Genomic DNA, 27,621 nt, shown 5'->3' with positions numbered 1-27,621 from the left:
GACTATGAGAACTAAGGGATTCTCCCACGGACATGTACATGTGACAGCATTAGAGATGCGCGGGAAGGGGAAGAGGTCATATGCATTCTCAAAAGATTTTGAAGATAAATCAGCTTAGAAGACATTGACCTCATAGTGCGAAGACATTCACTTTATGTTGGGAGTTGGTTCCAGATTTGTACGAATCCAAGAATAGGTACAAGTGAGGAATCTAACTATATGTGAAGCATAAGTGAATATACTAGGCATATTATGAGATGCAGAACAGGATAGATCTAACGATATAGCCAGAGAAACCACTTTTGGTGAAAAAGGATGAATCAATCGGATAAAAAAAAGGCAGTAAAAGTGAGTTTTAATTACCACGCGAAGAGCTGCTAGACGAGATAGAGAGGAGGCCGAGCAGTTCGATCTTCCGTGCCCTAACTTGGCGACGGAGGACACCTACGGCGGCGGTGGAGAAGACGATGTCCGCGGCCGGCGTGAGGACGGCGTCGGTGAGGTTGCGGCAGCTAAGCACTTCGTCGCCGGCGTCGTCGAGAGCTAGCGGTGGCGCTAGGGTTTGTCGAGGTGGAGAGGTGGAAGATAGATTTTGACCGCGATGTGATGTGCATTTATAGGGAGAGAGACAACACAACGCAATTACGCAGGTGCCCCTGGCGGTTCACATATGAGGGACACGTGGCGAACATGCAATACATTGGAACTTGTTCCATGTTCCCACGCACGCCTGGACTGTCGGGTGGTTGTTCCGGCTTCTCCGGGTTTCAGGCAATAAGGATAGAGCATTTAAAACAGATTCATTGTTTGTCTCTGTATCTTCTGCTGACAAGGACGTAGAGAAGACATTCGACTGTTTCAATAGAATGCATATGATTTGGATAGATAGAATTTGAGGAAGAAGCATAGAGAGGTTAGGGTCCGATCACATTCACTTAGTTCAAAAGATTCAACAAGAAGACATAGCTATAAGTGAATGTTGTAGAGGACAGAACACAGATGTATGTATATATCTGAGTGAGACTAAATCATCAAAGTAAAGATCATCATGAAGATAAATCAAATGCAAAGACTTAGCAAATGTAACGCCAAAAAAACACTCCAAATAAGAATTTGGTGGTGGCGTTACCCACCGTATAGGAAGTATTGGACCCAGACACGGCGCACAATTATCGTGGCACTCCGAAGTCAAATTCCGCATTAATGTATTCACACTTAGAGTGTAAATCTTCATTAATTGAAGATATACATTACTTCGTGTGTTGCACATCTAAGTCATCAACATGCATAAGTGTTAGGATGTGTGCCTAATCACAGGACATTCAAGGATTCCAAGATATTTAGCTCACGCTGCAACTTGCAAAACCTTTTCTCATCCAAGGGCTTTGTGAAGATATCTTCCAATTGCTCTTTGCTACCTCTTGAGCACTGCGTGGGTTTTCCCTTGAAGAGGAAAGGGTGATGCAGCAAAGTAGCGTAAGTATTTCCCTCAGTTTTTGAGAACCAAGGTATCAATCCAGTAGGAGACCACGCACGAGTCCCTCGCACCTACACAAACAAACAAATCCTCGCAACCAACGCAATAAAGGGGTTGTCAATCCCTTCACGGTCACTTACGAGAGTGAGATCTGATAGATATGATAAGATAATATTTTTGGTATTTTTATGATAAAGATGCAAAGTAAAATAAAAGGCAATAAAAATAACTAAGTGTTGGAAGATTAATATGATAGAAAATAGACCCGGGGGCCATAGGTTTCACTAGAGTCTTCTCTCGAGAGCATAAGTATTACGGTGGGTGAACAAATTATTGTTGAGCAATTGACAGAATTGAGCATAGTTATGAGAATATCTAGGTATGATCATGTATATAGGCATCACGTCCGAGACAAGTAGACTGACTCCTGCCTGCATCTACTACTATTACTCCACACATCGACCGCTATCCAGCATGCATCTAGAGTATTAAGTTCATAAGAACAGAGTAACGCTTTAAGCAAGATGACATGATGTAGAGGGATAAAATCATGCAATATGATATAAACCCCATCTTGTTATCCTCGATGGCAACAATACAATACGTGCCTTGCTGCCCCTCTGTCACTGGGAAAGGACACCGCAAGATTGAACCCAAAGCTAAGCACTTCTCCCATTGCAAGAAAGCTCAATCTAGTAGGCCAAACCAAACTAATAATTCGAAGAGACTTGCAAAGATAACCAATCATACTTCAAGCGTACTAACTAAGCAATTATGTCTTCTCAAAATAACATGGCCAAAGAAAGTTATCCCTACAAAATCATATAGTCTGGCTATGCTCTATCTTCACCACACAAAATATTTAAATCATGCACAACCCCGATGACAAGCCAAGCAATTGTTTCATACTTTTAGTGTTCTCAAACTTTTTCAATCTTCACGCAATACATGAGCGTGAGCCATGGACATAGCACTATATGTGGAATAGAATGGTGGTTGTGGAGAAGACAAAAAAAGGAGAAGATAGTCTCACATCAACTAGGCGTATCATTGGGCTATGGAGATGCCCATTAATAGATATCAATGTGAGTGAGTAGGGATTGCCATGCAACGGGTGCACTTAGAGCTATAAGAATATGAAAGCTCAACTAAAGGAACTAAGTGGGTGTGCATCCAACTCGCTTGCTCACGAAGACCTAGGGCATTTTGAGGAAGCCCATCATTGGAATATACAAGCCAAGTTTTATAATGAAAATTTCCCACTAGTATATGAAAGTGATATCATAAGAGACTCTCTATCATGAAGATCATGGTGCTACTTTGAAGCACAAGTGTGGTAAAAGGATAGTAACATTGTCCCTTCTCTCTTTTTCTCTCATCATTTTTTTTATTTGGGCCTTTTTTTATGGCCTCTTTTTTTTCGTCCGGAGTCTCATCCCGACTTGTGGGGGAATCATAGTCTCCATCATCCTTTCCTCACTTGGGACAGTGCTCTAAAAAATGATGATCATCACACTTTTATTTACTTACAACTCAACAATTTCAACTCAATACTTAGAACAAAATATGACTCTATGTGAATGCCTCCGGCGGTGTACCGGGATATGCAATGAATCAAGAGTGACATGTATGAAAGAATTATGAACGGTGGCTTTGCCACAAATACGATGTCTACTACATGATCATGCGAAGCAATATGACAATGATGGAGCGTGTCATAATAAACGAAACGGTGGTAAGTTGCATGGCAATATATCTCGGAGTGGCTATGGAAATGCCATGATAGGTAGGTATGGTGGCTGTTTTGAGGAAGGTATATGGTGGGTGTATGATACCGGCGAAACGTGCATGATATTAGAGAGGCTAGCAATGGTGGAAGGAGGAAAAGTGTGTATAATTCATGGACTCAACATTAGTCATAAAGAACTCATATACTTATTGCAAAAATCTACAAGTTATCAAAGCAAAGTATTACGCGCATGCTCCTAGGGGGATAGATTGGTTTGAAAACACCATCGCTCGTCCCCGATCGCCACTCATAAGGAAGACAATCAATAAATAAATCATGCTCCGACTTTATCACATAACAGTTCACCATACGTGCATGCTACGGGAATCACAAACTTTAACACAAGTATTTCTCAAATTCAAAACTACTCAACTAGCATGACTCTAATATCACCATCTTCATATCTCAAAACAATTACCTACTATCAAACTTCTCATAATATTCAACACACTCATAAGAATTTTTTTTTACTAATCTTGAATGCCTATTATTGTCAAAGCAAACTACCATGCTGTTTTGTAGGACTCTCAAAATAATCTAAGTGAAGCACGAGAGAACAATAGTTTCTATAAAACAAAATCACCACCGTGCTCTAAAAGATATAAGTGAAGCACTAGAGCAAAAACTATATAACTCAAAAGATATAAGTGAAGCACATAGATTATTCTAATAATTTCCGAATCAAGTGTGTCTCTCTCAAAAGGTGTGTACAGCAAAGATGATTGTGGTAAACTGAAAAGCAAAGACTCAAATAATACAAGACTCTCCAAGCAAAACACATATCATGCGGTGAATAAACATATAGCTCCAAGTAAAGTTACCGATGGAAGTAGACGAAAGAGGGGATGCCTTCCGGGGCATCCCCAAGCTTTGGCTTTTTGGGGTCCTTAGATTATCTTGGGGTGCCATGGGCATCCCCAAGCTTAGGCTCTTGCCACTCCTTGTTCCATAATCCATCAAATCTTTCACCCAAAACTTGAAAACTTCACAACACAAAACTTAACAGAAAATCTCGTGAGCTCCGTTAGCGAAAGAAAACAAAACACCACTTCAAGGTACTGTAATGAACTCATTATTTATTTATATTGGTGTTAAACCTACTGTATTCCAACTTCTCTATGGTTTATAAACTATTTTACTAGCCATAGATTCATCAAAATAAGCAAACAACACACGAAAAACAGAATCTGTCAAAAACAGAACAGTCTGTAGTAATCTGTAACTAACGCAAACTTATGGAACTCCAAAATTTCAGACAAAATAGGACGACCTAGACAATTTGTTTATTGATCAGCAGCAATTGGAATCAATATTTTATCACGTTCTGGGGATTTTTAACAATTATTTTCATGAATAGAAAGTTTCTGCAATTTTCAGCAAGATCAAATAACTATCATCCAAGAAGATCCTATAGGTTTAACTTGGCACAAACACTAATTAAAACATAAAAACACATCTAAACAGAGGCTAGATCAAATATTTATTCCTAAACAGAAGCAAAAAAGCAAAAAGAAAATAAAAATAAAATTGGGTTGCCTCCCAACAAGCGCTATCGTTTAACGCCCCTAGCTAGGCATAATAGCAAGGATAGATCAAGGTATTGCCATCTTTGGTAGGCAATCCATAAGTGGCTCTCATGATAGATTCATATGGTAATTTTATTTTCTTTCTAAGAAAATGTTCCTTGCCTTTCCTTAACGGAAATTGGAATCTAATGTTTCCTTCCTTCATATCAATAATTGCACCAATCGTTCTAAGGAAAGGTCTACCAAGAATAATAGGACATGAAGGATTGCAATCTATATCAAGAACAATAAAATATACAGGCACATAATTCCTATTTGCAATAATAATAACATCATTAATTCTTCCCATAGGTTTCTTAATGGTGGAATCCGCAAGGTGCAAGTTTAAAGAGCAATCATCAAAATCACGGAAACCTAGCAAATCGCACAAAGTCTTTGGAATCGTGGAAACACTAGCACCCAAATCACACAAAGAATAGCATTCATGATCTTCAATTTTAATTTTAATAGTAAGGTCCTACTCATCATAAAGTTTTCTAGGGATAGAAACTTCCAACTCAAGTTTTTCTTCATAAGATTGCATCAAAGCATCAACGATATGTTTAGTAAAAGCTTTATGTTGACTATAAGCATGTGGAGAATTTAGCACGGATTGCAACAAGGAAATACAATCTATCAAAGAGCAATTATCATAATTAAATTCCTTGAAATCCAAAATAGTGGGTTCATTAATATCTAGAGTTTTGATCTCTTCAATCCCACTTTTACCAATTTTTGCATCAAGATCTAAAAACTCCGAATATTTGGAACGCCTTCTAGGTAAAGGTGCATCATATTCAGCCCCATAATTATCAAGATTCATATTGCAAAACAAAGATTTAATTGGGGACACATCAATAACTTTTAGATCTTCATCTTTATTTTCATAGGAATTGGAAGAACACGCTTTCATAAAGCAATCTTTCTTAGCACGCATCATAGCGGTTCTTTCTTTGCACTCATCAATGGAAATTCTCATGGCTTTGAGAGACTCATTGATATCATGCTTAGGTGGAATAGATCTAAGTTTTAAAGAATCAACATCAAGAGAAATTCTATGAACCTTCCTAGCCAATTCATCAACTTTAAGCAATTTTTCTTCAAGCAAAGCATTGAAATTATTTTGCGAATTCATAAATTCCTTAACACTAGTCTCAAATTCAGAAGGCATCTTATTAAAGTTCCCATAAGAATTGTTGTAGGAATTACCATAATTATTAGAGGAATTACTAGGATAAGGCCTAGGATTAAAGTTTCCTCTATACGCGTTGTTACCTAAATTATTCCTACCAACAAAATTCACATCCATAGATTCATTATTATTCTCAATCAAAGTAGACAAAGGCATATCATTAGGATCAGAAGAAACACTCTTAGTAGTAAATAATTTCATAACTTCATCCATCTTTCCACTCAAAACATTAATTTCTTCTATCGCATGCACTTTTTTACTAGTAGATCTTTCAGTGTGCCATTGAGAATAATTCACCATAATATTATCTAGGAGTTTAGTAGCTTCTCCTAAAGTGATTTCCATAAAAGTGCCTCCTGCGGCCGAATCTAAAAGATTTCTAGAAGCAAAATTCAATCCGGCATAAAAAATTTGTATGATCATACATAAATTCAAACCATGTGTAGGATAATTACGTATCATTAACTTCATCCTCTCCCAAGCTTGTGCAACATGTTCATGATCAAGTTGCTTAAAATTCATAATATTGTTTCTAAGAGAGATGATCTTAGCGGGAGGAAAATATTTAGAGATAAAAGCATCTTTGCACTTATTCCAAGAATCAATACTATTTTTAGGCAAAGACGAAAACCAAGCTTTAGCACGATCTCTAAGCGAAAAAGGAAATAGCTTCAATTTAACAATATCATCTCCACATCTTTCTTATTTTGCATATCAAACAAATCAACGAAGCTATTTAGATGGGTAGCGGCATCTTCACTAGGAAGGCCAGCGAATTGATCTTTCATGACAAGATTCAACAAAGAAGCATTGATTTCACAAGATTCAGTATCGGTAAGAGGAGCAATCGGAGTGCTAAGAAAATCATTATTGTTGGTATTGGTAAAGTCACACAACTTAGTATTATGTTGAGCCATCGTGACAAGCAAGCAATCCAACGCACGAGCAAACAAGAAGCAAGCAAAAAAGGCAAACGGAAAAGAGAGGGCGAATAAAACGGCAAGGGTGAAGTGGGGGAGAGGAAAACGAGAGGCAAATGGCAAATAATGTAATGCGGGAGATAAGGGTTTGTGATGGGTACTTGGTATGTTGACTTTTGCGTAGACTCCCCGGCAACGGCGCCAAAAATCCTTCTTGCTACCTCTTGAGCACTGCGTTGGTTTTCCCTTGAAGAGGAAAGGGTGATGCAGCAAAGTAGCGTAAGTATTTCCCTCCGTTTTTGAGAACCAAGGTATCAATCTAGTAGGAGACCACGCACGAGTCCCTCGCACCTACACAAACAAATAAATCCTCGCAACCAACGCAATAAAGGGGTTGTCAATCCCTTCACGGTCACTTACGAGAGTGAGATCTGGTAGATATGATAAGATAATATTTTTGGTATTTTTATGATAAAGATGCAAAGTAAAATAAAAGGCAATAAAAATAACTAAGTGTTGGAAGATTAATATGATAGAAAATAGACTCGGGGGCCATAGGTTTCACTAGAGGCTTCTCTCGAGAGCATAAGTATTACGGTGGGTGAACAAATTACTGTTGAGCAATTGACAGAATTGAGCATAGTTATGAGAATATCTAGGTATGATCATGTATATAGGCATCACGTCCGAGACAAGTAGACCGACTCCTGCCTGCATCTACAACTATTACTACACACATCGACCGCTATCCAGCATGCATCTAGAGTATTAAGTTCATAAGAACAGAGTAACGCTTTAAGCAAGATGACATGATGTAGAGGGATAAACTCATGCAATATGATATAAACCCCATCTTGTTATCCTCGATGGCAACAATACAATACGTGCCTTGCTGCCCCTACTGTCACTGGGAAAGGACACCGCAAGATCGAACCCAAAGCTAAGCACTTCTCCCATTGCAAGAAAGATCAATCTAGTAGGCCAAACCAAACTGGTAATTCGAAGAGACTTGCAAAGATAACCAATCATACATAAAAGAATTCAGAGAAGATTCAAATATTGTTCATAGATAAACTTGATCATAAACCCACAATTCATCAGTCTCAACAAACACACCACAAAAGAAGATTACATCGAATAGATCTCCACAAGAGAGGGGGAGAACATTGTATTGAGATCCAAAAAGAGAGAAGAAGCCATCTAGCTAATAACTATGGACCCGAAGGTCTGAGGTAAATTACTCACACGTCATCGGAGAGGCTACGGTGTTGATGTAGAAGCCCTCCGTGATCGATGACCCCTCCGGCGGAGCTCCAGAAAATGCCCCAAGATGGGATCTCACGGGTAGAGAAGGTTGCGGCGGTGGAATTAGGTTTTTGGCTCCGTATCTGGTAGTTTGGGGGTACGTAGGTATATATAGGAGGAAGAAGTACGTCGGTGGAGCAACATGGGGCCCACGAGGGTGGAGGGCGCGCCCAGGGGGGTAGGCGCGCCCCCTACCTCGTGCCCTCCTGGTTGATGTCTTGACGTAGGGTCCAAGTCCTCTGGATCACGTTCGTTCCGAAAATCACGTTCCCGAAGGTTTCATTCCGTTTGGACTTCGTTTGATATTCTTTTTCTGCGAAACTCTGAAATAGGCAAAAACAGCAATTCTGGGCTGGGCCTCCGGTTAATAGGTTAGTCCCAAAAATAATATAAAGGTGTATAATAAAGCCCATTAATGTCCAAAACAGAATATAATATAGCATGGAACAATAAAAAATTATAGATACGTTGGAGACGTATCACTCTTCAGTGTTGATGTGAATGATATCAATATCTTCCGTCATGGCATGATCTCTGAGAAAGTGATGACGAATCTCAATGTGCTTTGTCTTCGAGTGCTGAACAGGGTTGTTGGCAATCTTGATGGCGCTTTCATTGTCGCAGTAGAGTGGTACTTGTTTCAGATGGATGCCATAGTCCTTGAGTGTTTGCTTCATCCATAGAAGCTGAGCGCAGCAAGATCCAGCAGCAATGTATTCAGATTCAGCAGTGGAGAGAGATACACAGTTCTGCTTCTTTGAAGACCAACAGACAAGTGATCGTCCCATAAAGTGACATGTGCCTGATGTAGACTTGCGATCCACCTTGTCACCAGCATAATCAGCATCCGAGAATCCAACTAGATCAAACTCTGAGCCCTTTGGATACCATAATCCTAGTGTTGGGGTGTAAGCCAAATATCGAAGAATTCGCTTCACAGCTAAGTGATGCGATTCCTTTGGTGCCGCTTGGAATCGGGCACACATGCAAACGCTAAGCATGATATCTGGCCTAGATGCACATAAATAAAGTAAAGAACCAATCATGGAGCGGTATACCTTTTGATCGAACTCTTTACCATTGGCGTCAGGACCCAGATGACTTTTGGTTGGCATTGGCGTCGTGTAACCTTTGTAGTCTTGCATTCCAAACGTCTTTAGGAAGTCTTTGAGGTATTTCTCTTGAGATATGAAGATGCTGTTGCTCTGCTGACGAATTTGAAGACCAAGGAATAACTTCAGCTCACCCATCATGGACATCTGATATTGCTCTTGCAACATGTGTCCAAACTCATCACTGTATTTCTGGTTAGTGCAGCCGAAGATAATGTCATCCACATATATTTGGCATACAAACAGTTCACCATCATATGTCTTCGTGAAGAGTGTGGGATCCAGGGAACCAGGTTTGAAGCCTTTGCTCTTCCGGAAGTCTTTGAGTGTGTCATACCAAGCGCGAGGGGCTTGTTTGAGGCCATACATTGCCTTGTTAAGCTTGTATACCATATCAGGATGTTTTGGATCTTCAAAGCCAGGTGGTTGTGCAACATACACTTCTTCTTCAATCTTGCCATTGAGGAAAGCACTCTTCACATCCATTTGATACAGAAGGATGTTGTGATGATTTGCGTAGGCTAGCAGTATGCGAATGGCTTCAAGCCTAGCCACAGGAGCAAACGTTTCATTGAAGTCAATCCCTTCAACTTGAGTGTATCCTTGAGCAACGAGATGAGCCTTGTTTCTGACAACTTGACCATGTTCATCTTGTTTGTTGCGATATATCCATTTGGTGCCTATTATGTTGTGCTTGCAAGGGCCAGGACGCTTGACTAATTCCCACACATTGTTCAGCTCGAACTGTTGAAGCTCTTCTTGCATAGCTTGAATCCACTCAGGTTCCATAAAGGCTTCAGCAACTTTCTTGGGTTCTGATATTGAGACAAATGCAAAGTGCCCACAGAAATTTGCTAGCTGTGTTGCTCTTGAATGAGTGAGTGGACCTAGTGCATTGATGCTATCAATTATCTTCTCAGTCTATACTTCATTTGCAACACGAGGATGAACTGGACGAAGATTTTGCTCTTGTTAATCATTGTCATCATTTGGAGGATTGTCTTCAGGCTGAGCATTGGCTTCAGGTTGATTAGGTGCAGAAATGATGAGTTCCTCTTCAGCCTGTGCCTCAGAAGGTATGATCTCTCCAGTTCCCATGAGCTTGATGGATTCACTAGATGGATCTTCATCTAGCACATTTGGGAGGTGCTCTCTTTGCGAGCCGTTAGTTTCATCGAACCGCACATCTACAGTTTCAACCACTTTATAGTGAAAGAGGTTGAAGACTCTGTAGGAGTGCGAATCCTTTCCGTAACCAAGCATAAAACCTTCATGTGCTTTCGATGCAAATTTTGAAGTGTGATGTGGATCCTTGATCCAGCACCTAGCACCAAATACTCTGAAGTAACTGGCATTTTGCTTCTTACCAGTCAGGAGTTCATAGGATGTCTTCTTCAGAAGCTTGTGAAGATAAACACAGTTGATGACATGGCATGCAGTATCAATGGCTTCGGGCCAGAACTTTATTGGAGTCTTGTATTCATCAAGCATCGTCCGAACCATCTCAATGAGTGTTCGGTTCTTGCGCTCCATGATGCCATTCTGCTGACGAGTGTTACGGAGCGGAGAACTCATGAGCGATGCCCAATGTATCAAGGTAAAGGTCGAGGCCGGTGTTCTTGTACTCTGTGCCGTTGTCACTTCTGATATGCTTGATCTTGACGCCATAATTATTCATGGCACGGTTGGCGAAGCGTGTGAAGACATCCTGCACTTCAGTCTTGTAGAGGATTATATGCACCCACGTATATCTTGAATAATCATCAACAATGACGAAGCCATAGAGATAAGCAGTGGCAGTGAGAGTAGAGTAGTGAGTAGGGCCAAATAAGTCCATGTGTAGCATCTCTAAGGGTTGAGATGTCGTCATGATTGTCTTCGAGGGATGCTTGGCCCTAGTCATCTTTCCAGCTTCGCAGGCACCGCACAAGTGATCCTTCTTGAACTTGACTCCCTCGATGCCTATGACGTGTTTCTTCTTTGCGAGAGTGTACAGATTCCTCATGCCCGCATGTCCTAGCCTCCGATGCCAGAGCCAGCACTCTAAAGCCTTCCCTAAAAGACATACGGCCAGCTGTGGTCCTGCTGAGAAATCTACCATGTACAAATCATCTTTTCGATACCCTTCAAAGACTAGAGACTTGTCAGATTCCATTAGTACAAGGCAACGATATTTTCCAAATATCACAATCATGTTCAAGTCACAAAGCATTGAGACAGACATTAAGTTGAAACCAAGGGATTCAATAAGCATCACTTTATCCATGTGCTGATCCTTTGAGATTGCAACTCTACCTAGACCCAATACCTTGCTTTTACCAGTGTCAGCAAATGTGATGTGAATCTTGTCAGATGGACGTAAGGTTGAGTCCATGAGAAGACTTCGATCACCAGTCATATGATTAGTGCATCCGCTGTCCATAATCCATTCTGAAGACTTTGGTGTCATACCCTACAGTAAAGTTAGGGGGATAGGCTTCACCAAGAGTATTGTGAAGCATAAACATTTGACGGACAAGAAGATTATCAAAGCTCAGATCAAGGTTAGGACTGATAGGATGTTTGGCAAGCGATTCAGGAACAAAATACATAGTGAGACCATTTGGGCATTTTATCTTGTGCCCTACAAGATGTTTTAGGTCCCCAGCAATAGCATCGGACGCCTCTGATTTCCGGCTGGAGACCTTTCCCTACAAAAGAAAGTTAATTCTTCTTAACCACCCACATCTTCAGGGGTGGCTTAGAATCAATGAGTCTTAGTGCAGCATCTGAGAACTTCAGCTTTGGAGCCCTAGCAAATAGCCTTGCAAGAGATGAATGATACTCATATGAATAAGCAGAAAAGTTCTTAGTTTTATGAACATAGCGGTTTGATGACATGCGCTCATATTCATAAGTTTGAGTATGATTTCCCTGCAAAACATTGGCGTTAGGGTGACTCAGGTGAGTCCTGTGTCTGTATGAAGCCTTTGGGCCATATGAAGCCTTTGCTCTGGGTTTGTCTTCTTCCCTTGTGGTGTCATAATGACATTCACAGGAAGATTCTCCAGACACTTTTTGGGCACCCAAATCTTCTCCATAGGTGGTCCATTCCTGCAGTTAGTACCAATGTACCTGGCAAACACTTCACCATTCTGATTCTTAAACAGTTTATAATTTGCATCAAAGGATTCATCAATGATAATTGGGTTAGCACAAGTGAAGCCAGATAAGGTGGATGGATCCACTGAAGGTCCCTTTGCAGCAACCCATGTGGTTTTGGGGTACTGCTCAGGCTTCCAGTAAGAACCATCAACATTCATTTTCCTCTCGAACCCAACACCCTCTTTTCTAGGGTTTCGGTTCAGAATCTGCTTTTTAAGGACATCGCACAGTGTCTGATGCCCTTTGAGACTTTTGTACATCCCTGTCTCAAGCAATGTCTTCAACCTAGCATTTTCATCAGCAATAGTAGTGGCATCCTCAGCAGAGGGGTTAGTTACCACATCAACAGTTGAAGATATTGCACCAGTAGCAGCAGTAGAACATTCAGCAACACAAGTAGCGTTATCACGCTCAAGGCATTTTAGACATGGTGGTTCAAATCCTTCCTGAGCAGGACTGATCTGTTGAGCGCGAAGTGACTCATTCTCCTTTTGAAGATCTTCATGAGCCGCTCTCAATTTCTCAAGTTCTTGCTTCCTTTGAAGATAATCGTAGGAAAGCTTTTCATGAGTTGTTGAGAGTGTTTCATGACGACTTTCAAGTTCCTCGTACTTAACATGAAGATTATTTATGTCTTCAATTAAGGACTGAGATCGGGTCATTTCTGCATCCAATAGGTCATCGCTTTTGTCTAACAGTTTTTGAATATGTTCCATAGCTTTCTGTTGTTCAGTTGCAATTTTAGCAAGTGTTTTGTAGCTGGGTTTGGATTCACAATCAGAGTCATCTTCACTTGATGTTTGAAAGTAAGCATCACGTGAGTTTACCTTGGCACCACGTGCCATGAAGCAGTAGGTGGGAGCGGAGTCGTCCTTGTCATTAGCATCAGCGTTGGTGACGGAGCCATTGTCTTCAGTGTTGAAGATGGACTTGGCAACGTAAGGTGTAGCTAGAGCCAGACTAGCAACGCCAGAGTCGGACTCCTCCTCAGACTCCACCTCCACCTCCTCAGAAGCAAAATCCTCCTCTGAATCCATCTCCTTGCCAACAAAAGCACGAGCCTTGCCAGATGAGCTCTTCTTGTGTGATGAAGACTTCGATGAAGATTTGGAAGAAGACTTTGAGGATTTCTTCTTCTTCTTGTCATCAGAATCATATTCCTTGCTCTTTTTCTTCTTCTTGTTTTCATTGTCCCACTGCGGACACTCAGAGATGTAGTGACCAGGTTTCTTGCACTTGTGGCATGTTCTCTTCTTGTGGTCATGAGTAGAAGCTTCATCATTTCTAGACCTGGATCGTGAAGACTTTCTGAAGCCTTTCTTCTTTGTGAACTTCTAGAACTTCTTCACAAGCATAGCAAGCTCCTTTCCAATGTCTTCAGGATCACCAGAACTGCAGTCAGATTCTTCTTCATATGAGGAAATATCCTTTGCCTTCAAAGCGCGAGTTCGGCCATAGTTGGGACCATAGATATCTCTTTTCTCAGATAGCTGAAACTCGTGTGTGTTGAGCCTCTCAAGTATGTCAGACGGATCGAGTGTCTCGAAGTCAGGGCGTTCTTGAATCATCAGGGCTAGGGTGTCAAATGAGTTGTCAAGAGATCTCAGGAGTGTCTTGACGATTTCATGCTTGGTGATCTCGGTGGCGCCGAGAGCATGAAGCTCATTTGTGATGTCAGTGAGGCGATCAAACGGGAGCTGGACATTCTCAGTGTCATTTCTCTTGAAGCGGTTGAACAGGTTGTGAAGGACACTGATCCTTTGATCTCTCTGGGTTGAGACACCTTCGTTGACCTTGGAGAGCCAGTCCCAGACTAGCTTCGACGTTTCCAGAGCACTCACACGACCATACTGTCCTTTGGTCAGATGACCACAGATGATGTTCTTGGCAGTAGAATCAAGTTGAACGAACTTCTTGACATCAGCAGGGGTGACACCTTCACCAGTCTTGGGAACGCCGTTCTTGACGACATACCATAGATCGACATCAATGGCTTCAAGATACATGCGCATCTTATTCTTCCAGTAGGGGTAATCAGTGCCATCGAAGACAGGGCACGCAGCGGAGACTTTGATTATCCCTGCAGTCGACATAGCTAAAACTCCAGGTGGTTAAACCGAATCACACAAAACGAGGGAGTACCTTGCTCTGATACCAATTGAAAGTGTTAGTTATCGACTAGAGGGGGGTGAATAGGCGATTTTTATGAAAGTCTTCAAAACATGGAAGTTTCGAAGACAAACAATAGAAATGAACCTAATAACATGCAGCGGAAGGTAGACTACACTAGGAAAGCCATAGTCAAGTATTCAATGAAGTGAAAGCACGAAGACTAATAGCAGCTAAGTAGTAATGATCAGGAAGGAAGATAGTATGAAGCCAAACAACAATAGAAGTCACACAGTGAAGTCAAACAGGTAGCTCAGGCAGGCAATGACTTCACGAAGATAAACTGTAAGTAAAGAGAGGGAGAAGATAGAACCAGTCGCTTGGTGAGGACAAGGATTTGTTGGACCAGTTCCAGTTGATGTGACAACTGTACGTCTGGTTAGGGAGGCTGAGATTTAACTCAAAAGACCGCATCTTCACCTTATTCCCCTTGAGGTAAGGACACCCAGTCCTCGCCCAATCACTCTGGTAAGTCTTCAAGGTAGACTTCCAAACCTTCACAGACTTCGTTCACCGGCGATCCACAATGACTCTTGGATGCTCAGAACGCGACGCCTAACCGGCTGGAGGATTCACAGTCCTCAAGTGTAACAAGTCTTCAGGTCACGCGGACAGAAAGACTTCAGTGATGCCTAACACTCTTTGGCTCTGGGTGTTTGGGCTTTGTCCTCGCAAGGATTTCTCTCTCTCAAAAGCTCCGGAGGTGGGTTGCTCTCAAACGACAAAAGCTGTGCACTAACTCTGAGCAGCCACCAATTGGCAGAAATACAATAGAATCCTCCATTTAAGTGGTTCTCGCTTCTCCTTGTTCCTGCTCCTAACTCCTCCCCGGTATGGTGTAGGGGGTGGGCTATTTATAGCCACTAGGCAACCCGGCCTGATTTGTCCGAAATGACCGTGGGTCACTAAGGAACTGACACGTGTTCCAACGGTCAGATTTCAAACACACGCGGCATCTTGACTTGGGCTACAAGTAAAGCTGACTCATCCAGCTGTGGATAAGATTTCCTCTAATTGTCTTCACTCGAAGACATAGGATTTGGTTGAGCATCACTTCAGTCACTCTGACTTTGTTCACTTGGACCCCACTTAACAGTACGGTGGTTCCTATGACTCAACAAAGAAGAAAAGGAAACAACGAAACAACTAAGTCTTTGTGCTCCATAGTCTTCATGTGATGTCTTCTCATGTCATAGTCTTCAATGTGAATATCTTCACAGACCACCATAGTCTTCAATATCTTCACACATTTTTAGGGGTCATCTCCAGTAGGTAAACCGAATCAATGAGGGACTACTGATACGTCTCCAACGTATCTATAATTTTTGATTGCTCCATGCTATATTATCTTCTGTTTTGGACATTATTGGGCTTTATTATACACTTTTATATTATTTTTGGGACTAACCTATTAACCGGAGGCCCAGCCCAGAAATGTTGTTTTTTGCCTATTTCAGAGTTACGCAGAAAAAGAATATCAAACGGAGTCCAAACGGAATGAAACCTTCGGGAACGTGATTTTCGGAACGAACATGATCCAAGGGACTTGGACCCTACGTCAAGAAAGCTACCAGGAAGCCACGAGGTAGGGGGGCGCGCCTACCCCCCCGGGCGCGCCCTCCACCCTCGTGGGGCCCATGTTGCTCCACCGACGTACTCCTTCCTCCTATATATACCTACGTACCCCCAAACTACAAGATACGGAGCCAAAAACCTAATTCCACCACCGCAACCTTCTGTACCCGTGAGATCCCATCTTGGGGCCTGTTCCGGAGAACCGCCGGAGGGGGCATCGATCACGGAGGGCTTCTACATCAACACCATAGCCCCTCCGATGAAGTGTGAGTAGTTTACCTCAGACCTTCGGGTCCATAGTTATTAGCTAGATGGCTTCCTCTCTCTTTTTGGATCTCAATACAATGTTCTCCCCCTCTCTTGTGGAGATCTATTCGATGTAATCTTCTTTTGCGGTGTGTTTGTTGAGACCGATGAATTGTGGGTTTATGATCAAGTTTATCTATGAACAATATTTGAATCTTCTGAATTCTTTTATGTATGATTGGTTATCTTTGCAAGTCTCTTCGAATTATCAGTTTGGTTTGGCCTACTAGATTGATCTTTCTTGCAATGGGAGAAGTGCTTAGCTTTGGGTTCAATCTTGCGGTGTCCTTTCCCAGTGACAGTAGGGGCAGCAAGGCACGTATTGTATTTTTGCCATCGAGGATAAAAAGATGGGGTTTATATCATATTGCATGAGTTTATCCCTCTACATCATGTCATCTTGCTAAAGGCGTTACTCTGTTCTTATGAACTTAATACTCTAGATGCATGCTGGATAGCGGTCGATGTGTGGAGTAATAGTAGTAGATGCAGGCAGGAGTCGGTCTACTTGTCTCGGAGGTGATGCCTATATACATGATCATACCTAGATATTCTCATAACTATGCTCAATTCTGTCAATTGCTCAACAGTAATTTGTTCACCCACCGTAATACTTATGCTCTTGAGAGAAGTCACTAGTGAAGCATATCGCCCCCGGGTCTATTTTCCATCATATTAATCTCCCGACAACAAGCTATTTCTGGCGCCGTTTTTATTTTGCTTTCTTTACTTTGCATCTTTATCACAAAAATACCAAAAATATTATCTTATCATATCTATCAGATCTCACTCTCGTAAGTGACCGTGTAGGGATTGACAACCCCTTATCGCGTTGGTTGCGAAGATTTATTTGTTTGTGTAGGTGCGAGGGACTCGTGCGTGGCCTCCTACTGGATTGATACCTTGGTTCTCAAAAACTGAGGGAAATACTTACGCTACTTTGCTGCATCACCCTTTCCTCTTCAAGGGAAAACCAACGCAGTGCTCAAGAGGTAGCAAGAAGGATTTCTGGCGCCGTTGCCGGGGAGGTCTACGCAAAAGTCAACATACCAAGTACCCATCACAAAACCTTATCTCCCACATTACATTATTTTCCATTTGCCTCTCGTTTTCCTCTCCCCCACTTCACCCTTGCCGTTTTATTCGCCTTCTTTTTTTCGTTCGCTTCTTTTTCCCGTTTGCTTGTCGTTATGGCTAGTCCCTTATCAACTCCGTTGTCCCCTGAGTTTGAGGTCTTTCACTTCAAACAAAGACAAGGAGAAAACTTAAAAGATGCCTGGTTTAGAATGATGGAGTCTTACCGTAATTGTACCTTTGAAGTGAACCTCAGAATTTTGTTTCGCAATTTTTATGTTGGATTAAATATGTCTCATAGACAACTCTTGGATTGCGTTGCCAAAGGCAATTTTATTGAAATTGATCCCCATATTGCGCATGAAGTTATAGAAGGTATAGTGGGAACACTACCTCAACAAAAGGGGCCTCATCATACCCAGGAAGAGACACAAGATTTTGAAAAAAATTGCGAAGTAACTAAGATTTTACAAAAGTCTCTTGAACCTCTTAAGAACGTTAGCGGAAATATTCACCGCATGAATATGTTGATTACTCTTTGCCATAAGCGGTTGGATTCTTTAGATCTAAAAATTTCTGAATATGAAGGGAAACGTAAAGAACCTCCCAGATTCAAGCTTGATTCCGCTAAAAAATTGAAAGCCAAAGATGGCAATACCTATATCTATCCTTGCTTCTATGCCTAGCCAGGGGCGTTAAACGATAGCGCTTGTTGGGAGGCAACCCAATTTTATTTTTAGTTTTTTGCTTTTTGCTTCTGTTTAGGAATAAATATTTGTTCTAGCCTCTGGTTAGATGTGTTTTTATGTTTTAATTAGTGTTTGTGCCAAGTTAAACCTATAGGATCTTCTTGGATGATAGTTATTTGATCTTGCTGTAAATTCCAGAAACTTTCGTTTCACGAAAATAATTGTTAAAAATCACCAGAAAAACGTGATAAAATATTGATTCCAATTGCTGCTGATCAATAAACAAATTTTCTAGGTCGTCCTGTTTTGGCTGATTTTTTGGAGTTCCAGAAGTTTGCGTTAGTTACGAATTACTACAGACTGTTCTGTTTTTGACAGATTCTGTTTTTCGTGTGTTGTTTGCTTATTTTGATGAATCTATGGCTAGTAAAATAGTTTATAAACCATAGAGAAGTTGGAATACAGTAGGTTTAACACCAATATAAATAAAGAATGAGTTCATTACAGTACCTTGAAGTGGTCTTTTGTTTTCTTTCGCTAACGGAGCTCACGAGATTTTCTGCTGAGTTTTGTGTTGTGAAGTTTTCAAGTTTTGGGTGAAAGATTTGATGGATTATGGAACAAGGAGTGGCAAGACCCTAAGCTTGGGGATGCCCATGGAACCCCCAAGATAATCTAAGGACACCTAAAAGCCAAAGCTTGGGGATGCCCCGGAAGGCATCCCCTCTTTCGTCTACTTCCATCGGTAACTTTACTTGGAGCTATATTTTTATTCACCACATGATATGTGTTTTGCTTGGAGCGTCTTGTATTATTTGAGTCTTTATTTTTTTAGTTTACCACAATCATCTTTGCTGTACACACCTTTTGAGAGAGACACGCATGATTCAGAAATTATTAGAATACTCTATGTGCTTCACTTATATCTTTTGAGTTATATAGTTTTTGCTCTAGTACTTCACTTATATCTTTTAGAGCACGGTGGTGGATTTGTTTTATAGAAACTATTGATCTCTCATGTTTCACTTAGATTATTTTGAGAGTCTTAAATAGCATGTAATTTGCTTAAATAATCCTAATATGCTAGGTATTCAAGATTAGTAAAAACTTTCTTATGAGTGTGTTGAATACTAAGAGAGGTTTGATGCTTGATGATTGTTTTGAGACAGGGAGGTAGTGATATTACAGTTGTGCTAGTTGAGTAGTTGTGAATTTGAGAAATACTTGTGTTGAAGTTTGCAAGTCCCGTAGCATGCACGTATGGTAAACGTTATGTAACAAATTTGAAACATGAGGTGTTCTTTGATTGTCCTCCTTATGAGTGGCGGTCGGGGACGAGCGATGGTCTTTTCCTTCCAATCTATCCCCCTAGGAGCATGCGCGTAGTGCTTGGTTTTTGATGACTTGTGGATTTTTGCAATAAGTATGTGAGTTCTTTATGACTAATGTTGAGTCCATGGATTATACGCACTCTCACCTTTCCATCATTGCTAGCCTCTTCGGTACCGTGCATTGCCCTTTCTCACATTGAGAGTTGGTGCAAACTTCGCTGGTGCATCCAAACCCCGTGATATGATACGCTCTTTCACACATAAACCTCCTTATATCTTCCTCAAAACAGCCACCATACCTACCTATTATGGCATTTCCATAGCCATTCCGAGATATATTGCCATGCAACTTTCCACCGTTCCGTTTATCATGACACGTTCATCATTGTCATATTGCTTTGCATGATCATATAGTTGACATAGTATTTGTGGCAAAGCCACCGTTCATAATTCTTTCATACATGTCACTCTTGGTTCATTGCATATCCCGGTACACCGCCAGAGGCATTCATATAGAGTCATACTCTGTTCTAGTATCGAGTTGTAATCATTGAGATGTAAATAAATAGAAGTGTGATGATCATCATTTTCTAGAGCATTGTCCCAAGTGAGGAATAAAAAAAGAGAGAGAGAAAGGCCATAAAAAAGAGAAGGCCCAAAAAATGAGAGAAAAAGAGAGAAGGGACAATGTTACTATGCTTTTACCACACTTGTGCTTCAAAGTAGCACCATAATCTTCATGATAGAGAGTCTCTTGTTTTGTCACTTTCATATACTAGTGGGAATTTTTCATTATAGAACTTGGCTTGTATATTCCAACAATGGGCCTCCTCAAGTGCCCTAGGTCTTCGTGAGCAAGCAAGTTGGATGCACACCCACTTAGTTTCTTTTGTTGAGCTTTCATATGTTTATAGCTCTAGTGCATCCGTTGCATGGCAATCCCTACTCCTTGCATTAACATCAATCGATGGGCATCTCCATAGCTCATTGATTAGCCTCATTGATGTGAGACTTTATCCTTTTTTGTCTTCTCCACATAACCCCCATCATCATATTCTATTCCACCCATAGTGCTATATCCATGGCTCACGCTCATGTATTGCGTGAAGGTTGAAAAAGTTTGAGATTACTAAAGTATGAAACAATTGCTTGGCTTGTCATCGGGGTTGTGCATGATGAGAGCATTCTTGTGTGATGAAAATGGAGCATGACTAAACTATATGATTTTGTAGGGATGAACTTTCTTTGGCCATGTTATTTTGAGAGGACATAATTGCTTAGTTAGTATGCTTGAAGTATTATTATTTTTATGTCAATATTGAACTTTTATCTTGAATCTTTCGGATCTGAATATTCATACCACAATTAAGAAGAATTACATTGAAATTATGCCAAGTAGCATTCCACATCAAAAATTATGTTTTTATCATTTACCTACTCGAGGATGAGCAGGAATTAAGCTTGGGGATGCTTGATACGTCTACAACGTATCTATAATTTTTGATTGCTCCATGCTATATTATCTTCTGTTTTGGACATTATTGGGCTTTATTATACACTTTTATATTATTTTTGGGACTAACCTATTAACCGGAGGCCCAGCCCAGAATTGCTGTTTTTTGCCTATTTCAGAGTTTTGCAGAAAAAGAATATCAAACGGAGTCCAAACGGAATGAAACCTTTGGGAACGTGATTTTCGGAATGAACATGATCCAGAGGACTTTGACCCTACGTCAAGAAAGCTACCAGCAAGCCACGAGGTAGGGGGCGCGTCCTCCACCCTCGTGGGCCCCATGTTGCTCCACCGACGTACTCCTTCCTCCTATATATACCTACGTACCCCCAAACTACCAGATACGGAGCCAAAAACCTAATTTCACCGCCACAACCTTCTGTACCCGTGAGATCCCATCTTGGGGCCTGTTCCGTAGCTCCGTCCGAGGGGGCATCGATCACGGAGGGCTTCTACATCAACACCATAGACCCTCCGATGAAGTGTGAGTAGTTTACCTCAGACCTTCGGGTCCATAGTTATTAGCTAGATGGCTTCCTCTCTCTTTTTGGATCTCAATACAATGTTCTCCCCCTCTCTTGTGGAGATCTATTCGATGTAATCTTCTTTTGCGGTGTGTTTGTTGAGACCGATGAATTGTGGGTTTATGATCAAGTTTATCTATGAACAATATTTGAATCTTCTGAATTCTTTTATGTATGATTGGTTATCTTTGCAAGTCTCTTCGAATTATCAGTTTGGTTTGGCCTACTAGATTGATCTTTCTTGCAATGGGAGAAGTGCTTAGCTTTGGGTTCAATCTTGCGGTGTCCTTTCCCAGTGACAGTAGGGGCAGCAAGGCACGTATTGTATTTTTGCCATCGAGGATAACAAGATGGGGTTTATATCATATTGCATGAGTTTATCCCTCTACATCATGTCATCTTGCTTAAGGCGTTACTCTGTTCTTATGAACTTAATACTCTAGATGCATGCTGGATAGCGGTCGATGTGTGGAGTAATAGTAGTAGATGCAGGTAGGAGTCGGTCTACTTGTCTCGGAGGTGATGCCTATATACATGATCATACCTAGATATTCTCATAACTATGCTCAATTCTGTCAATTGCTCAACAGTAATTTGTTCACCCACCGTAAAATACTTATGCTCTTGAGAGAAGTCACTAGTGAAACCTATGGCCCCCGGGTCTATTTTCCATCATATTAATCTCCCGACAACAAGCTATTTCTGGCGCCGTTTTTACTTTGCTTTCTTTACTTTGCATCTTTATCACAAAAATACCAAAAATATTATCTTATCATATCTATCAGATCTCACTCTCGTAAGTGACCGTGTAGGGATTGACAATCCCTTATCGCGTTGGTTGCGAGGATTTATTTGTTTGTGTAGGTGCGAGGGACGCGTGCGTGGCCTCCTACTGGATTGATACCTTGGTTCACAAAAACTGAGGGAAATACTTACGCTACTTTGCTGCATCACCCTCTCCTCTTCAAGGGAAAACCAACGCAGTGCTCAAGAGGTAGCAACTACTACCTGTGTTATCCTGCAATTCTCACAAACACATTAGTCCCTCAACCAGGTTTGTCGTCCATACTCCAAAACCAACTAGGGGTGGCACTAGATGCACTTACAGAAACGCTGGAGCAGCGGCCCACTTAGAACCACTCCTGCTGCCATAAATTTTAAGATTCTGTAAAGGATCCCTTTAGCCAAGGAGCGTTAGTAAGCTTGCTCATGGTGGCACCACCACACTCCGCCTGTCTCCCCTCGATCACATGCGGCTTCACATTGAAGGTCTTCAGCCATAAGCCGAAGTGTGGAGGGATTCAGAGGGAAGCTTCGCATGTGACGATAAATGCCGATATGAGAAGGAAGGAGTTCGGGGCCAGATCGTGAAAATCTAGCCCGTAATAGAACATGTGCCCACGAACAAAGGGATTGAGAGCAAACCCTAAACCTCGGAGGAAGTGGGAGATAAACACGACCCTCTCGCCGGATCTAGGGGTAGGAATAACCTGCCCATCAGCAGGGAGCCAGTGGAGGATTTCCGCGGTCAGATATCTTGCCGCTCGGAGTTTCGCGATGTCTTCCTCTGTAACAGAAGAAGCCACCCACCGGCCTTGAAGGCTGGAGCCGGACATGATCGAGGTTCGTGGTGATTGAAACCCGGGTGTTAGAGCTCAAGGTGGGGAAAGCTAAAGAAGGAGCAAGCGCAGAGGAGAAGGGCGGGTCTGTACCCCACTATAAAGGCTGTGAATATCGAAACGCCTCCTCTCGGGCCTTAAAACATGCCTATATTCCCCAGGAATCGTACCAAAGAGACGGTTGGATTATCCACGACCGTGTTGGTAAGAATCCCGTAATAAGGGGACACGATCTCTGCTTCGACAAGACGTGCCAATAGAGGCCACGCCTCGAAACGTGGAACAGCAGGACAAGAAACAGTTCGAAATAAAGACCGGGCCAACATGATGTCATGTTGCAAAAAGTTGTCAGCAGATTGGACTCGTGAAATATTATACTCTCTACGCCTGTGTGTGTGGTATTTATGTTGCAGATCCAGACACATCTCGCGTTCGGAGACTATCTTGGAGTTCAGAAAGGGGAACCCGCCTTGCAATGCTGAAGACAATTTGCGCGCCAAACACCTCGTCATTGAAGCCTGGTTCAGGGGCTACTGAGGGAGTCCTGGACTAATGGGTCCTCGGGCGTCCGGCCTGTTAGCCATGGGCCGGACTGATGGGCTATGAGGATATGAAGACCGAAGACTCTCAACGTGTCCGGATGGGACTCTCCTTTGCGTCAAAGGCAAGCTTGGCGATCCAACATGAAGATTCCTTTCTCTGTAACCGACTTTGTATAACCCTAGATCCCTCCGGTGTCTATATAAACCAGAGGGTTAGGTCTATAGGACCGGATACTCATAACCATAGTCATACAAGCTAGACCTCTAGGGTTTAGCCATTACGATCTCGTGGTAGATCAACTCTTGTAATACTCATATTCATCAAGATCAATCAAGTAGGAAGTAGGGTATTACCTCCATAGAGAGGGCCTGAACCTGGGTAAACATTGTGTCCCCCGTCTCCTATTACCATCGATCCTAGACGCACAGTTCGGGACCCCCTACCCGAGATCCGCCGGTTTTGACACCGACAGCTGGTTCCTCTCTTCTAGCTAGGTGGCTACATATTTGTGGCTTGTGTAAAAATAGAGCCACTCCCTTGCTTTGTTGTACTCATTTATCCCTACTAACAAAGCTTGCTTGCATGCACTAGGTGGTTACTAACAAGGGAACCCTACTAACAAGCCGAGCTCTCTAAGAAAATAATCAACAAATATGTAGTCCCACTATGTAGATAGGGCCAACAAGCCCATAGCACGATCACATAGCTCAAACTAGGAAGAACTTAATAATAGAATAGATAGAAAACTTAATAATAGAACTTAAGAAAAGGGCCAACAAGCCCAAAGCAACTCCAACATAGTTCAATTACAACTTAACATAACATAGACTAAAAAAAGATAGAGGGTTTAGAACCCTAGCCGCCGCCTTCTCCACCTCGCTCCTCCTCCGGGCGCCCTTTTCACTGATCCTCTGGGGCGTTGTCGATGGGGTACTGAAGAGTGTGCATGCGCGTCGCGGTGGGGAAAATGTTGTTGTACTCCGTGAACCTGTTGTGGGTGGTGAAAGCGATGAACTCAGAGCCACACCAAAACACCAGGCCGAGGAGGTAGAAGGCGTCGAATGTGTTGGTGAAGTGGGCAAGGAGAGCAACCACCACCCGGTCTTGGATGACCTCCTTGACGCGGAACATTGTTGGAGATCCCCTCGGGAGGTGGTGGTAGCCGGACGCGAGGAAGAACTCCTCAGCCTTGATATCGCCCACACATGTAGTGTGCGATCAACGTACACGCCGGTAGGGTAGAGCCTCTCCGGCATGGTGGGTGGGAAGCGGTAGGTTGGTCCGGTGTACTGCATGGCTGAGGGATGTGCAGAAGACGGAGAAGGGGTCGAAGAGCAAGAAGGGCAGATGGATGAGGGATGGCAGAGGCAGAGGGTGGCTCAAATAGCCGTAGTGCTACGTGTTATTTGGCCGTGGCAATAACGGGGTCAAATGTGAAGTTAGTAGCCCATTTTCAAACCCACCGCAGCATCGGGAGTGTACACGCGTGGGAAAAGGTGGTTTGAAAAGAAGAATAAAAACAAGCTAATTGCACGCGTGGGAATCCGTGGTCAAACCCTATATTATATGAACACAAAGAGACAATTTTTGAAGAGCTTGTGGCCATTTTGAATGATAAAAATAATTTGGCCCCTAAAAATTTGGTCATTTTGCATGATAAAAAGAGAGAGAGGGCTTGTGGCCATTATACAAATGCAAAATGACCCATTTTTTGATAGTTTGTGGCCATTTTACATGATAAAAATAAATTTAGCCCTTATAAATTTGGTCATTTTACATTTGTATAGAACAAAAAGAACGATGCAAAAACAGAGCAAACGATGCAAAAAACGATGCAAAAATAGAGAGCCAGCACGTTCACAAAAAACAGAGCAAACGATGCAAAAAAACGATGCAATTTGACGGCCCAACCAGAGCTTGGTTTCCTTTTTGGCCCAATAACAACGTTTTTTTCCAACGGCGCGGAGCCTGGACACGGCCAGCCCACCTAGTTCCTTCTAGAAGGCCAGATCTCAGGGCTGTTGTTTGGCGCGAGGGTATGATCGGACGACTGACGTTGGGAGCTAGGGTTAGGTGAAACCCCGCGGGGTTTTGAGGGGATTTGAGCTGGTCAATGGGGTTTTGAAGGCTTTGACTGAGCATAACTAATTTTAAAAAATTCAAAAAAATATGAAACCTTCGCCGTTCGTTGTTTTATAAGACAAACTAACGAGGAAAAATACTAAACTTGGTCTATGGTCATTTTCATGAAAAAACCCTAGCTGGCACGATCGAGGTCAAATGAGCACCATTAATTTTAAAAAAATCAAAAAAAATATATAACCTACTCACAATGTTGTCTTATGTGACATGTTACCAACCAAAAATCATAAACTTGCTCTATGGTCATTTTCATGAGAAAACCTTCACACATATGAGCTATCATGTACATGATTTCATAGAGTTCAAGGAGAGGAGGTGGTGTTACCTTCTGTTTTTGAAAAATTTAAAAAAATCAAAAAAACACTAAAGCTTTATTTTAAAGTGAATAAGAAGGATCTGAAGTTAGTTTTCCATTTTCATATTTCAAAACGTGTTTTTAATAGCTTTATATTAAAGCATATGTTTTCAAAAGAAAATGTAAAAATATGAATACTAATTCAAAAATAATAAACTTGGCCTATAGTTTTATATTAATGTTGTCTTATGTGACATGTTACCAACCAAAAATCATAAACTTGTCCGATGGTCATTTTCAGGAGAAAACCTTCACACATATGAGCTATCACCAACAAGATTTCATAGAGTTCAAATTTCTTTGACCTCCTCTAAATCACCTCAAATTTTGCACACATGATCTCCTACACAAACATAGATAGTTGATAATACATCTTCATTCAAATGTTGTTTTTTGCTCTGTTATTGGAATATTTGATAAAAGGGAACCCTTGATAAAACACTCTATGAAATCTTGTTTCAGTGTTTTGAACTATGAAGATTTGCAGCATATGTGTGATCTTTGTAGCACCTGAACTTTCAAAACACTGAAACAAATCACAGCAGATAAATTTTCATGAGAAAACCTTCACACATATGAAGATTTGCAGCATATGTGTGATCATTGCAGCACCTGAACTTTCAAAACACTGAAACAAATCATAGCAGATAAATTTAAAAACACAAAAATACCCAACATAAGTAGCCACATGCATATAAAATTCATCCAACCACCAAAAGGTAACCCACATCCTGTTCACAAACATAGTTCACCCACATAGTTCAGCAATCAACCTAAAGTACTTAAAACACATCATAACATCATAACATCAGGGAAGGGGCGGAGATAGGACTTTGGCTAGGGCAGCATGCTGCCCCATGATCTTGTAGTCCTCGCCGTGGATGGCCACGTCTTCTGCATGAGCTAGAAGGTGAACGAAGCGGCCGGACTTTGGCTTTGGCTTGGTGGTGCAGTAGGGGCAGCGCCAAGTTTTGGTCTTGCTCTTGTAGTAGTAATCCACGCCCTTGATCCTGATCTTCTCCTCTTCCTTCTCTTTGAAGAAGCGAAGTTGCCGCGGTCCACATCCACATCTTCCCTAGAGACATACTGCACACACGAATGAATTACATTAGTAGATTACAGATTCATGGGAATACACCATGTCAAACGAACTAAATGAACAATCTAAATTTCAAGTAGGCTTACCTCATACTCTTCGTCGTCACCATACACTGGATCGTGTGGGTCGTCGAAAGTATAGTCTATCTTCCTCCTCTTCCCCCTACCATCATCCTCCT

The sequence above is a fragment of the Triticum aestivum genome, chromosome 6D, assembly GCF_018294505.1.
Source record: "Triticum aestivum cultivar Chinese Spring chromosome 6D, IWGSC CS RefSeq v2.1, whole genome shotgun sequence".
Lineage (NCBI taxonomy): Eukaryota > Viridiplantae > Streptophyta > Magnoliopsida > Poales > Poaceae > Triticum > Triticum aestivum.
Note: the sequence above shows the minus strand (reverse complement) of the source record.